Raw genomic sequence first — 12,309 nt, forward strand, 5'->3', positions numbered from 1 at the left:
GAATGCACCGAGGAAAGAATGACAAAGTCTAATCACTGGTGTGAAGATGAGGGTGGAGGTTGGTCAGGGCAGAATTGAGAAAAGACTTTGAAAATGGACTGAGCAAGCAAAGTAGCTCCTCTTCGCTCCAGAAAGAGCCCTGTGAATCTACTAAATATTTGTTCCAATGAAGCAAATAGAGGGACACCTGGGTGGCTCAGTCGGTTAAGCGGCCGACTTCGGCTCAGGTCGTGATCTCACGGTTCGTGGGTTCGAGCCCCGCGTCGGGCTCTGTGCGGACAGCTCCGAGCCTGGAGCCTGCTTCGGAGTCTGTGTCTCCCTCTCTCTCTCTCTCTCTCTCTCTCTCTCTGCCCCTTCCCTGCTCACATTGTGTCTCTGTCTCGCTCTCTCTCTCAAAGAAATAAACATTTAAAAACTAAAATAAATAAAGCAAATAGAAAGCAAGGCAAGTTTCGATGAGAAGCCATCAGTTAATCAATTAGCCAATTTTGTGTCCAGCATCATGCTAAGAGGTTTGGGAGAACACAGATTATGCAGATGATTCAATCCTGTTTTCTAGAGAATAAGTGTTCTCTCAGATTCCCACTTACTAATTTTCTTTTTTGCAGATGGCTGATCCCATCCATAGAAGGTAAATATATTTAGAAGGTGTAGAGTGATCTTACTGATACTGACGTCCGTCTCTATTATCTGCTTACCTAATGCTGCATAACAAATTACCCTGAAACTTAGCAACTTAAAATAATAAGCATTTATCATCCATCTCACACAGTTTCTGAGGGTCAGGAATCCGGCCGTGGCTTAGCTGAGTGTTTCTGGCTCCAGGTCTGATAGCAGGTCTTTCATGAAAGTGGCTGGGGCTACAGTCTCTAAAGATTTGACGAGGGCTCGAGGCTCCCTTTCCAAGCTTGCTGGCTGCGGGCAGGAGGCCTCACCATGTGGGCCTTTCCATAGACGCCGCTTGACGTGTGGGTGTCTTCCCCCAGGAATGAATAATGCAGATGCCACTCTGCCTTCTACGAGCTGGTCTCCAGATCACACACCTTTGCCTTATTCTGTCCATTAGAAGTGTCATTGAGTCCAGGGGTACCTGGATGGCTCAGCCAGAAAAGCATAAGACTCTTGATCTTAGGGTTGTAAGTTTGAGCCCCACAGCGGGTGTAGAGATTACTAAAAAATAAACAAACAAACAAACAAAAATTGTCACTAAGTCTAGCCCACACTCAGTGAGAGGAAATTACATTAGGGCAAAGACATGCACACCAAAAAGTGGGGATAATTTGGGGCCATTTTAGAGACTTACTACCACAGATACCCTCATACGCTGACTAAAATATTAATCTGGGGGCTCCTGGGTGGCTCAGTCAGTTAAGTGGCCGACTTTGGCTCAGGTCATGATCTCGCGGTCCGTGAGTTCGAGCCCCGCGTCGGGCCCTGTGCTGACGGCTCAGAGCCTGGAGCCTGCTTCAGATTCTGTGTCTCCCTCTCTCTGACCCTCCCCTGTTCATGCTCTCTCTGTCTCAAAAGTAAATAAACGTTAAAAAAAAAATTTTAAATATTAACAATCTGGAAGCTTAGTGACACTAAGATTGAAATGGCCAAGTCACCTTTGCCTCTTTCTTTCTTTCTTTCTTTCTTTCTTTCTTTCTTTCTTTCTTTCTTTCTTTCGATTTTATTTTTAAGTAATCTCTACTCCCAATGTGGGGCTCAAACTCACAATCCCAAGATCAAGGGTCACATGCACCACCGACTGAGCCAGCCAGCTGCCCTTACACATGGAACTTTAAAGGGCTTACTTCTTTTTTTTTAAACATAATTTATTGACACGTTGGTTTCCGTACAACACCCAGGGCTCATCCCAACAAGTTAAAGGGCCTACTGCTCAGAAGTTAAAGTATTTTGTAGAATCTAATCCTCTTTATAGATATTATTCTATTACATCCTCAAATAAGATGTAATAGTTTTACTGAGAACTGTATCCAGCCCCATACTGGGAGAAATACCTTAGATACAGGAGGCAATTTCAAGGAATCTTCTAGAAGGATATAATCATTATCCTTTGGCAGTTTAGAATTATGCAGAATTATGACTTTATTTATTCTAGGGACTGATGCAGCAGTTAATAAGACAGAAGGGAGTGGGGATGATATTATGGACTGAATGTTTGTATTTCCCCCAAATTCATACGTTGAAGCCCAAACCCCCAATGTGGTGGTGTTTGGAGATGGGGCCATTGGTAGTGAATTAGATTTAGATGAGATCATGAGGGAGGGGCCCCCATGATGGGATTAGTTCTTATAAGAAGAGGAAGAGAGATGAGAGCAGTGAGGAGACAGGCAGAAGGCGGCCATCTGTAAGATAGGAAGAGACTTGTCATCAGGAACCCAAATAGCTGGCACTTTGATCTTGGAATTCCAGCCTCTAGAGCTGTGAAAAATGAATTTCTGTTATTTAAGACACCTACCCTGTGACATCTTGTCATAGTGGCCTGAACAGACTAATTTAATTTTTTTCTTTTAATTTTTATTTATTTTTGACAGAGAAAAAGACAGAGCATGAGTAGGGGAGGGGCAGAGAGAGAGGGAGACAGAATCTGAAGTAGGCTCCAGGCTCTGCACTGTCAGCACAGAGCCCAATGTGGGGCTCAAACCCACAGACCTCGAGATCATGACCTGAGCTGAAGTCAGACGCTAAACCGACTGAGCCACCCAGGCGCCCCTTGAACACACTCATTTAAAGGGCGACTGCCACCTGACTGAGTAGAAGCAAGACTGAATTCACAGTGTTAGCATTCTACAGGGTGTTCAGTGGTAGAGAAACCTACAGGCTTTCAAGACGGTGTCGGTCTGCAGAGGGGCAGGGCTGATGGAAGGGAACTCCGACAGCTGAAGAAGTTACTGAAAATGTGACTGGGGAATATGGAAGTAAACATCTAGAGGGCCAACTTGGAGTGCTAAGCCAATAGTAGAATATTTGGAAAGAATCACACTGTTGGAGGAGGGGTAGGGTCACTCTGGTCATTGGTGTAGATTGCACTGATGAAGGAGTGTTTTTAAGAGAATATTCTCCCGTTTGCATATAGGTTGTCATGAAAAAGATATTTAAAGTGGGAACAAGTGCTAAGACCTAGTTTACTTTTCCGAGACTCAACAGAACAGAACACAGCAAGGAGGCTTGTATAGAATCAGAGTCCAGCCACAAAATGCAGAGTCCAGCCACAAAGTGACGGTGCCCACCCTTGTGCACTCTGGTGACAAGGAAGGGTTCTCTCTCTCCCTTGCCTAAAGGAGTAACCCAGCTAGTGTATATCTAATTCTTCTCTAAAAGTTCTCGGAAAGATATGATTCCATGCTTGTGTCAAAATCAGAGAAAGTTTTGGGGGAGACCTACCTGCTAAAGAGAGCTGATTCAGCTGCCATAACAAAGGTCAATGTCACCGTGGCTTATACCAGATAGCAATTTATTAGTCTCTCCTGTAATTGTCCAAGAAAAGGCAGTACAGAACGGTATAGGGGCTCCGTGGTATTAGAGACCCATACTCCTTTTTCTTCTTTTTTTAAAGCTTATTTACTTATTTTGAAAGAGAGAGAGCACGTGTGAGTGGGGAAAGGGCAGAGCGAATCCCAAGGAGCCTCTGCACTGTCAGCATTATGCGAGATGGGGGACCCAAACCCACCAACAGTGAGATCATGACCTGAGCTGAAATCGAGAGTTGGACGCTTAATCGACTGAGCCACCCAGGCACCCCCAAACTCCTTTTTCAATGCCCTTCATTCATCTCATGGCCTTCTAGGCTATCCCACAACTGCAAGAACTCCTGTCCCCATACCCACATTCCAGCCGGCAGAAGGGAGAAAGAGAGAATGGAAAGAATACACTTTATTGTTAAGGATATGACCAGGAAGTTGCATGTACCATTCTGCTTAGGTCCTACGAGGCAGAACCAGCATGTTGTAGGTTTCACTTCTGTCTAGGTTCTATTGGGCAGAACCCAGGTGCCTGGCTGTATTTCACGGCAAGGGAGCCTGGGAAATGCAGTCTTTTGATTGGTAGTCATTTTCTCAGCCTAAACTTGTATTATTCTAGAAGGGAAAAACACACTGGGGGAACAACTGGCAGTCTTGGCCATAACAACCTCCTAGAATCTTGTCTGCAAGGAAGGCAGGTCAGGTCGATCAGAGCCAGGTAAATATCATATCTTTTTACCAGACTATAAACTGTAAGAGAGCAAGGGCCCTAGCTCTCTTTGCTCTTCACTCGATCCTCATTTCTTAGCCTAATTCCTGGCACAGAGTAGCTTCTCAATACAGACATTAAATAAATGGGGGCGCCTGGGTGGCTCAGTCGGTTAGGCGGCCGACTTCAGCGCAGGTCACGATCTCGCGGTCCGTGAGTTGGAGCCCCGCGTCGGGCCCTGGGCTGATGGCTCAGAGCCTGGAGCCTGTTTCCGATTCTGTGTCTCCCTCACTCTCTGCCCCTCCCCCGTTCATGCTCTGTCTCTCTCTGTCTCAAAAATAAATAAAACGTTAAAAAAAAAAATTAAAAAAAAAAAAAATAAATGAATGAATGAAAGACAGCTAGACGGAAGAATTCAGAGACCCTTCATTGTGCCTTTCCCCCAGGACTTTTGTGGCATGAATCAAGACCACTTGGTTTCTTGTTAAAATGCAACCTGAGGAGGTCTGTTGAGAGATTTTCACAAAGTGAAATTTCCTACCCACCAGATCCACCCTGACAAGTGGTGTGGTTTCTTTAGACGCTTGCTCTGATGTCTACTGATGGTGAACTTTAGGTGACTGAGTCCACAGAGAGCAGTTTGATGGCGTGTGATAGGAGAAAGCTGGGCTTCTCCATAACTCAAATGTGTTATTATTGTAAGCAAACCTGGTATCTTCCCGGGAGAATTTTATCCCAAGGTCTCCCATGTTACACAGATTGATTCTTAGAGATAGGAGGGGCCCACTTTGGAGCAAACGGGGCATCTGTTGGGAGTTGCTGGGCGGGCTCGAGGAGCCAGAACATCTAGCCTCCTCAGCTTGGGGTCCGGGTTAGCCTGGCAGCTCTCCCCTGAGGGCTGTGTTTCCAGCCTCCGCATTTAATAAGCTGAGAGAATTGAAAACAGTAAAATATGGAAGATAATACACCAGTCAATAAAAAGATAAAGTAAACTAAGAAGAAATAAAAAGATGGTAAAAACGGTAAAAAAAAAAAAAGGCAGCGGGCAAAGTGATAATAATACGAACTAAAAATAAACCAAACAAACTAAAAAGAAATGAAAAGATAGAACAAAGACACGATAAGGCAAAGGTTAGAAATAAAAGATGGAGAATAAAAAGATAATACAATAACAATAAATCTAGAAGATAAGATGAGATAAAAGCAAATAGTATGAAATGGCTAGAACAAAGACGAAAAAGATTAAAAATGACAGAGATAAGTAAAATCATTAAAACCAGAAAAATAAAAGACTAAAGGGATTAAAACAATAAAATGTGTTAAAGCAATACCAAAAGAAATAAAAAATTTAAAAGACTAGGCTATGGGGGAAGAGAGTAATAGATCAATTTTGTTTCAAATTAAAATAATGCAACCATGCTAGTACAAAAGCCTACCCCCCTTTCACAGACACACTCTGTGAGTCCAGGCAGCCTCAAGGTTGTGCAGACCTCCCAACCTTTAAGCATCCATGTCAATTTGCTACCCTTACAAAGCACCATGGACTGGGGGGCTCGCACAGCAGAAATGTATCTGCTTAGAGTTCTGAAGGCTAGCAGTCTGTGAGGGGTGGTTTCTTCGGAGGGCCACGAGAGAAGGATCTGTCCTAGGCCTCTCTCCGTGGCTTGTAGACGGCCATCTTCTCCCTGTGTGTCTGTGTAGAGATGTCTTCTTATAAGGACACCAGTCCTGTGGATTTACAACCCACCCTAATGACCTCATTTTAACTCAGTTACCTCTGCAAAGACCCTGTCTCCAAGTAGAGTCACCTTCTGAGGTACTGGGGGCTTGGACAGATGAATTTGGAGACACAGTTCAGCCCATAATAGCATCCATGCAAGGAGTGCCTGACAGGATACCCTCCAGGCAGAGAGCAGGACCTTTGACCTCTTGCTTGGTTTAGGGCCTCTGACAGAACGGATTTTTTTTTCTCCTTGATTTTAGTTTCTGATTAATATTCTTCATTTCACTTGGACCCACAGGGCGATAAGGCTGAGTCCTAGAAAGATAAGGTTCTGGAGTCCATAGCCTATTTTCTCTCATGATGTTAGGGTTGCTGGGAGCAAGAAATAGCCTGGCAGGCAGTCTCCTATGGCTAATGGAGAGGCCCATCCATGAGGCGGGGCTGGTGCGCCTGGCTTCTCCTGCCAAAAAGCTTCTGCTCTGGCTAGAAGCACTCGCGAGATGGAGGGTGATTTCCAATTCCCCCTAAGCCAACAGCATGGTCTCTAGTGGGGTTTTGGAGCTTATATTTCATTGTCTTCTGCCTTTTCCAAACAGGGAAGCCTGGGAGAGCTGGACCCCAGAGCACTTGGGGATGAGTTTTCTATACTTGGTTTCTCTCTTGCTCCGAGGTAGAGTTCAGAACTGTGTGCAGTAGAGAGAAGCCTGAAAAATCCTCCTCTTATCCTGGAGAAGAGAAAACACAGACCCGTGGAACAGGCAAGCCAAAGATCACCTAGTTCAATATCCTCGTTAATAGTTGAGGAAACAGAAATCCAGGAAGGAAAGATTTGCCCCAAAGCATTCTCTCTCTCCCTCTTGCACACACACACAGGCACATTCGTGCACACTGGGCAGGCGCACAGAGCCCAGGCCCAGCTTCATGGGTATTCACCCTGTGCGGTTGCACAGGGCCCCGTGCTCGGGAGGGCCCTGCGCTTGATTTAATGCTCTGCTACCACCATCCTGAATTCTTAATAACTTTGCAACAGGGGCGCAACCTAACATTTTGCAGTGGGCCCTGCAAGTCTCGGAGGCAGCCCTACCCCCTGACTCTGATCAGGAAGGAAGCACCAGCCACTCAAGCTCTTTTTGACCACAAGCTGTCCAAAGCAGAGACTTGCTTACAGTTCTTGGCACAAGATAAGCCCTTCAGAAAAGAAGGAAGGGGAGGATGCCTTTGCTTCAGGCCCAGAGGCGCTCTCTCTAGCCAGAGTGAGTTCTTAGCTGGGGCGTGAACCTTACAGTCACCCACCTTGAATCTCCAGCCTGCAGACTGGGCCTGTCCCAGTCCTGTGTTCTTCAAGATCCCCTGTCTCCCTGGCAGAAACCCAAGGGGGCGGGACAGGGGAGGGATGAAAGGAAAGTGAAAGTATCAGCCTCTCTGGATGGCCTCTCCTCCTCCTCCTCCTCCTTCCTCCCTCCCCCCCCTCCGTTGCCATGGTGACCAGAACAAAGCCTCTCTTTCCCCTCTTTTCTGGATTGTTAATTGTCTTTACTCCATGGTGCCTTTGTTAATTGTTGCCAGTCCCTCCCAGGATGGGGATCTAGGTCTCCTCGAGACAGGAAAGAGGGTTAAAAAAAGTTAGGTGATGGGGGTGGGGCATTATAAACGGGTGGGGGGGGGGCGGGTGGAGGAGAATGAGGAGGCAACCCCAGGATTTCCTAAATTCCCCCGGGCTCCTGGGAAGGGAATACCCTCTTCATTTCTTTCCCTGTCTCCCTCAATCAGCTGCCGGTTCAGGTGGGGCCCAAGCCCCCGCCCTGTGGGAAGGAACAGGAGTGAACCAGAGGAGGAGAGAAGACAACAGCCATTGTGCGGTGACCAACTGTGTGTGGACACCCCCCGCGGGCGGTAGCCCTGCCTCTGCACCCATTCCAAATCGATCAGTAAGACACGGGGCCTGATTTTTGCCCCCAGTATTTAGGACTACTAATAGTTAAATTTACTGGGAGAGAATGTTTGCTAGCTCTGGAGGTGAGAAGTGTTACTTCATCCCTCTTCCCCAAGCTCAATTCCTCACGGTAGCTAAACATGGGAAGAATGGAGTGGAGAAGTTTTGGAAGAGAGAGAGAGAGAGAGAGAGAGAGAGAGAGAGAGAGAGTGTGTGTGTGTGTGTGTGTATGTGTGTGTAAAAAGGACTCAAGTCACTGGCATTAGGGGAGCATGCACACTGAGTGAGGTCCCTGTGTGTGTGCGCACAAGTGTGTTGGTCAGTCCCCCGTCCTTGGAGACAGTCCTCCATTTGGGGGACAGGGAGCCAACTGTCACGTAAGAGGAGAGAGCTGTTTCTAGTCCTAGGGCCTGGGCCAAAATCTAGGCTGTTGAATAATATTCCAGTGCTAATTTATATGGTTCAGATTCTAAGGACCCCAAAACCCCATAAGAAGCAAAACAGGATGGTATAGCAGACAAAGCCTGGCTTTGAGAGCCAGAAAACCTGGGTTCAAAAGTTGGCCCTTCCCAGTCTTCACTGTGCAGTTCTTGGAAACTTTCCTTCCCATCTTGGGGTGTCATTTTCCTCCTCTGTAGAATGGAACAGTCCCCATCTTCACAGAGCTGTTGATAGCTTAAAGGAGATCATGTGTGTTAAGTGCCAGCCTTGGGCAAGATACCTCTTCTTTCTGTGCACAAAGAGGGGAGATGGAGAAGGTGGTTCTGGAAGGCTGATTCCTTCCAGATTTTATATTTTCAGGTTCTGTGGCAAATGATTCACATTCTGTGAATCCACCTGTTATCACCTTGATTTGCTTCCATATCCAAGTGGGACTCTTTGGGCAAATTCAAGTAGAACTGAGTAGAGCCCCACTAAGCTCAGCCTGAAGGGAGTGCCTGACTCTGAAAGATGGCTCCTGGAGCACCCACAAAGGCCATCAGATCTCAGAGCTTCTGCCTGGCAAGTCTGGCTATAAAGAAAAAAAAAAAAAGCACTTCCTCCGTAGGATGAAGAGTTGGTGCTCAGACAAGCTCCACTAGGCTGGGCCTACCCTGAGCTGACCCAGCTGACAAGCATCCTCCTCTTCACAGAGAAAATGGAAAATGTTAGGTGCCGCGGCCTGGGGAAAAGCAGGAGAGACCTTGAGGCAAAGCGAGACAGGGATTTCGCGGCTCTTTCCTTCTTCCAGCTCCTCAGCTCACTTTCTCTCTGGAGCTTTCTCCCCCTCACCTGTTCCTGTAACACTGAGGAAAGCAATTCACACCATTCCGTGAATTTAATCCTCTTAATCTTTGTCCCATGGGCATTTGCATTGGCCCCTTTGTCTCTAACCTTGGAGGTTAAAGGGAGCAGTGGGGAACCCGGGCACCCCTGGGCTCCACAGCCCCCACCGCAGGCGTCTCAGGAGGGCTTGGCAGCCACATGAAGTGGATTGGAGATCACACTGGCTGCAGCCAAAGTCATTCCTTCAGCAAATATTTTTTGAGCATCTACAAGGGGCTCTGGAAATTAAATGGAAAATAGAGCAGACGAGGTTCTTCCCTCACAGAGCCCACAGTCTAGAAGGGAAACAGGAAAAAAGAAAACCACACGGAAGCAGAAAACAGATAAAATAAGTACCAAGCGTGGTGAGTGCTATGAAGGAGGCAAATGGGCCGTGAGCAGGAGAATAAAGTGTGGAGGATGATCTTGGCGGGGTGGGAGGAGGTGGGGAAGGGAAGATAAAGAGAGGAACATTTGTGTTGAGACCAGAGGATGAGAGGGAGGTTGCTCTGGGAAGAGCAGTGTTTGGGGAAGTGCTTTCCAGGTAAAGAGATATTTATAGGGCTTGAAGTCTGGGTAAAGGCAGATCTTTCAATATAGAGATCTGATTGGGATTGGGCAAAGTTTGTAAGATAACAGTTCAGGATTGGAGGATACGGCGAGGGGAGGGTCTTGCAAAATAAACAATTGTTTGATAAGCTAGTGGTTTGCCAGGTTAAGCAAACTATTGTCCCGAGAAGGGGGCCGTTTAAGCAGTCTATTGTTCAGATAAATTGATTTTCAGGAAGTTCCTGGAGCAAATAATAAAATTATTTACCGGTTTACGGGCTTATCTTCCTGGGCAAAAAATTTCTGGAACAAATACTAAAGTCATGTCGATGTAAGCAGCCTTCGTAAAATTATGTGACTGCAGGTGGTCTCAGTTCTCCGAAGCAGTGAGGCTTTGGTGGTCTAGCTGAGAGATGAGGACGATCTGGGCCAGGGTGGGGACAGGGAAGACACAGAAGGGGAGGACTGGGACATATTTGTGGAGACAGATCAACAGCACTCACTAATTTGGGTGGATGGAAAGAAAGAATCAAGGATGACTCCTAGATTTTTGGCTCAAACCTCGGGGTGGTACCATTTCCTGAGATGGGAAAAATTTTACAGGGTATATACATAGGCTTGGGGGTGACGGTTAGAAGTCCACTTTGGAACCTGTTAGGGTTAGGATGTCTGTGAGATCCTTGGGTAGAAACGTCAAGTGGGTGGTCAGATACAGGAGTCTGAGGTGCTCTAAGGCGTCTTGGAGATTTACATAAAAAATTGGGAGACTCATCAGTACATAGCTGGTATTTAAAGCTATGGAAACATGAAATTTCACCTATGGAGAGAAGGTAGAGAGGAAAATGAGATACAGAAGGGAGACAATGGGAAACACTGATGCGGAGATGAAGAGGAGGAAGGAATATAGATAAGGGAGGGTGAGAAAGGGCAACCAGTAAGGTCAGAAGAAATTTAGGGGGTGTAGAGTCATGAAGTGAGTGTTTCAAGGAGGGAGTGGTCAGCTAGGTCAAATAGGGTCATTTTGATGGGTGCTCCCAAGAAATGAGGTAGTAATATAGAAAGACCTAGAATCTTCAAACAACTTCCTCCCATCACTGACTGGCCATGACCTTGAGCTTCAGTCTTCTTACCTCAAAAATGATGGGGCACCTGAGTGCCTCAGTCAGTTAAGCATGCAACTCTTGGTTTCTGCTCAGGTCATGATCTCACGGTTCATGAGTTTGAGCCCCGAGTTGGGTTCTTTGCTGACAGCACAGAGTCTGCTTGGGATTCTCTCTTTCTCTCTCTCTCTCTCTCTCTCTCTCTCTTTCTCTCTCAAATAAATAAACTTTAAAAAAAGGGGGGGGGGGCAATAATGATACCAACCTCATAGAACTGGGATAAGGTACAAATAGATACTGTATATGAAAACAGAATTATATATGTATATTATCTTACTGTGTGTAAGATGTAGTAGGCAGATAACTTAAAAATATTTCAGGGGCACCTGGCGGGCTCAGTCAGAAGAGCATTCAACTCTTGATCTCAGGTCATGAGTTCCAGCCCCGTGTTGGGTGCAGAGATTACTAAAAACAAAAACAAAAAAGATTTTTTTTTTTTAATTTTTAAAACTTCTTTTAAATTAAAATTTTTTTTTAAAGAAAAAAGAAAAAATACAAAATACACTTCTTTGACAAGTGAAAAAAAGATTTATTGATGTACTAAAAATTAACAGAAAGTAAGACAAAAACCAAAAAAAAGAAATTTCAATTTGGCGGCTGTGATGGGGAAGGGTGGTCGCCGATACAGTGGATGGCGGCTGTTGAAAAGAGGAGAGCCCATAGCCCATCTCTCTGTCTTCCTCTCTCACTCTGCTGTGGCAAAGGACAGGGGAGGGACCCACAATGAAGGTGCCCGTTGACACGGATAAGGGGCCAGAGGAAAACAACCAGGTATATGGAAAACACAAGCATGCTGGCTGGGAAGAGGAAGGACTGGTGGCACTTGGGTGACTCCTGGTTTCTGAAATGGCTTCATCCAGTCATCCAAAAGCCATACACTTTGACCTGTTCCACCTCCATCCCCCCACTCCCTTCTTTCCATCCTCCCTATCCCTAGCTTACCTCAGGCCTGTGACTTTTTTACCCTGGTCACTGCCACTGTCTGGTCACCGGCCTCCCTGCCTCCAGCTAGACTGATCTCATTAGAGGCCCTCTTCAGAATCCCTCAGTGACTTCCCATTCCCTTCCGTCAACCAATTGATCAACAGCTTTTTATCAAGGTCCGGCTCTTTGCCAAGCCCTCACTAGGCACCAGGGATGTAACAGTGAGCCAGCCAGACATCTCCGCTCTTAGGGAGTTGGCAGTCCGATGGGGGAAGCCACGCACATGAACAATGACCACACTATCTACAACCTGGGGTGGGGGGGTGGGGCTTCTGGAGCCCATACTTAGATGGGGCACCTGACCCAGATTGGGCTGTCGAGACATCCTGCTGGAAGAATTGATATCTGGGCTGAGACCTAAAAGGTGAATAAAGGGAGTTAGGTCAGGAAGGCTGCGGGAAATGATGAGATCCAAAGCCCTCAGGAGGCCTTATGAACCTGGCTGACCAGCACCTGCTGAAAAGCCGCTGGCCAGCACG

The 12,309-nt window shown here is 46.5% G+C and overlaps 1 long non-coding RNA gene across 1 annotated transcript; it reads right to left on the reverse strand.

Moving 5' to 3' along the window:
• Positions 1-5,553: 5,553 nt before the first annotated feature.
• Positions 5,554-7,673, reverse strand: LOC131495721 (uncharacterized). Its single transcript, XR_009254083.1, has 2 exons — positions 7,193-7,673; positions 5,554-6,624 (listed from the first exon to the last, which is right to left on the reverse strand). It is a non-coding gene; the product is annotated as an uncharacterized LOC131495721 (long non-coding RNA).
• Positions 7,674-12,309: the final 4,636 nt, after the last annotated feature.

Source organism: Neofelis nebulosa, chromosome 15 (genome assembly GCF_028018385.1).
Source record: "Neofelis nebulosa isolate mNeoNeb1 chromosome 15, mNeoNeb1.pri, whole genome shotgun sequence".
NCBI lineage: Eukaryota > Metazoa > Chordata > Mammalia > Carnivora > Felidae > Neofelis > Neofelis nebulosa.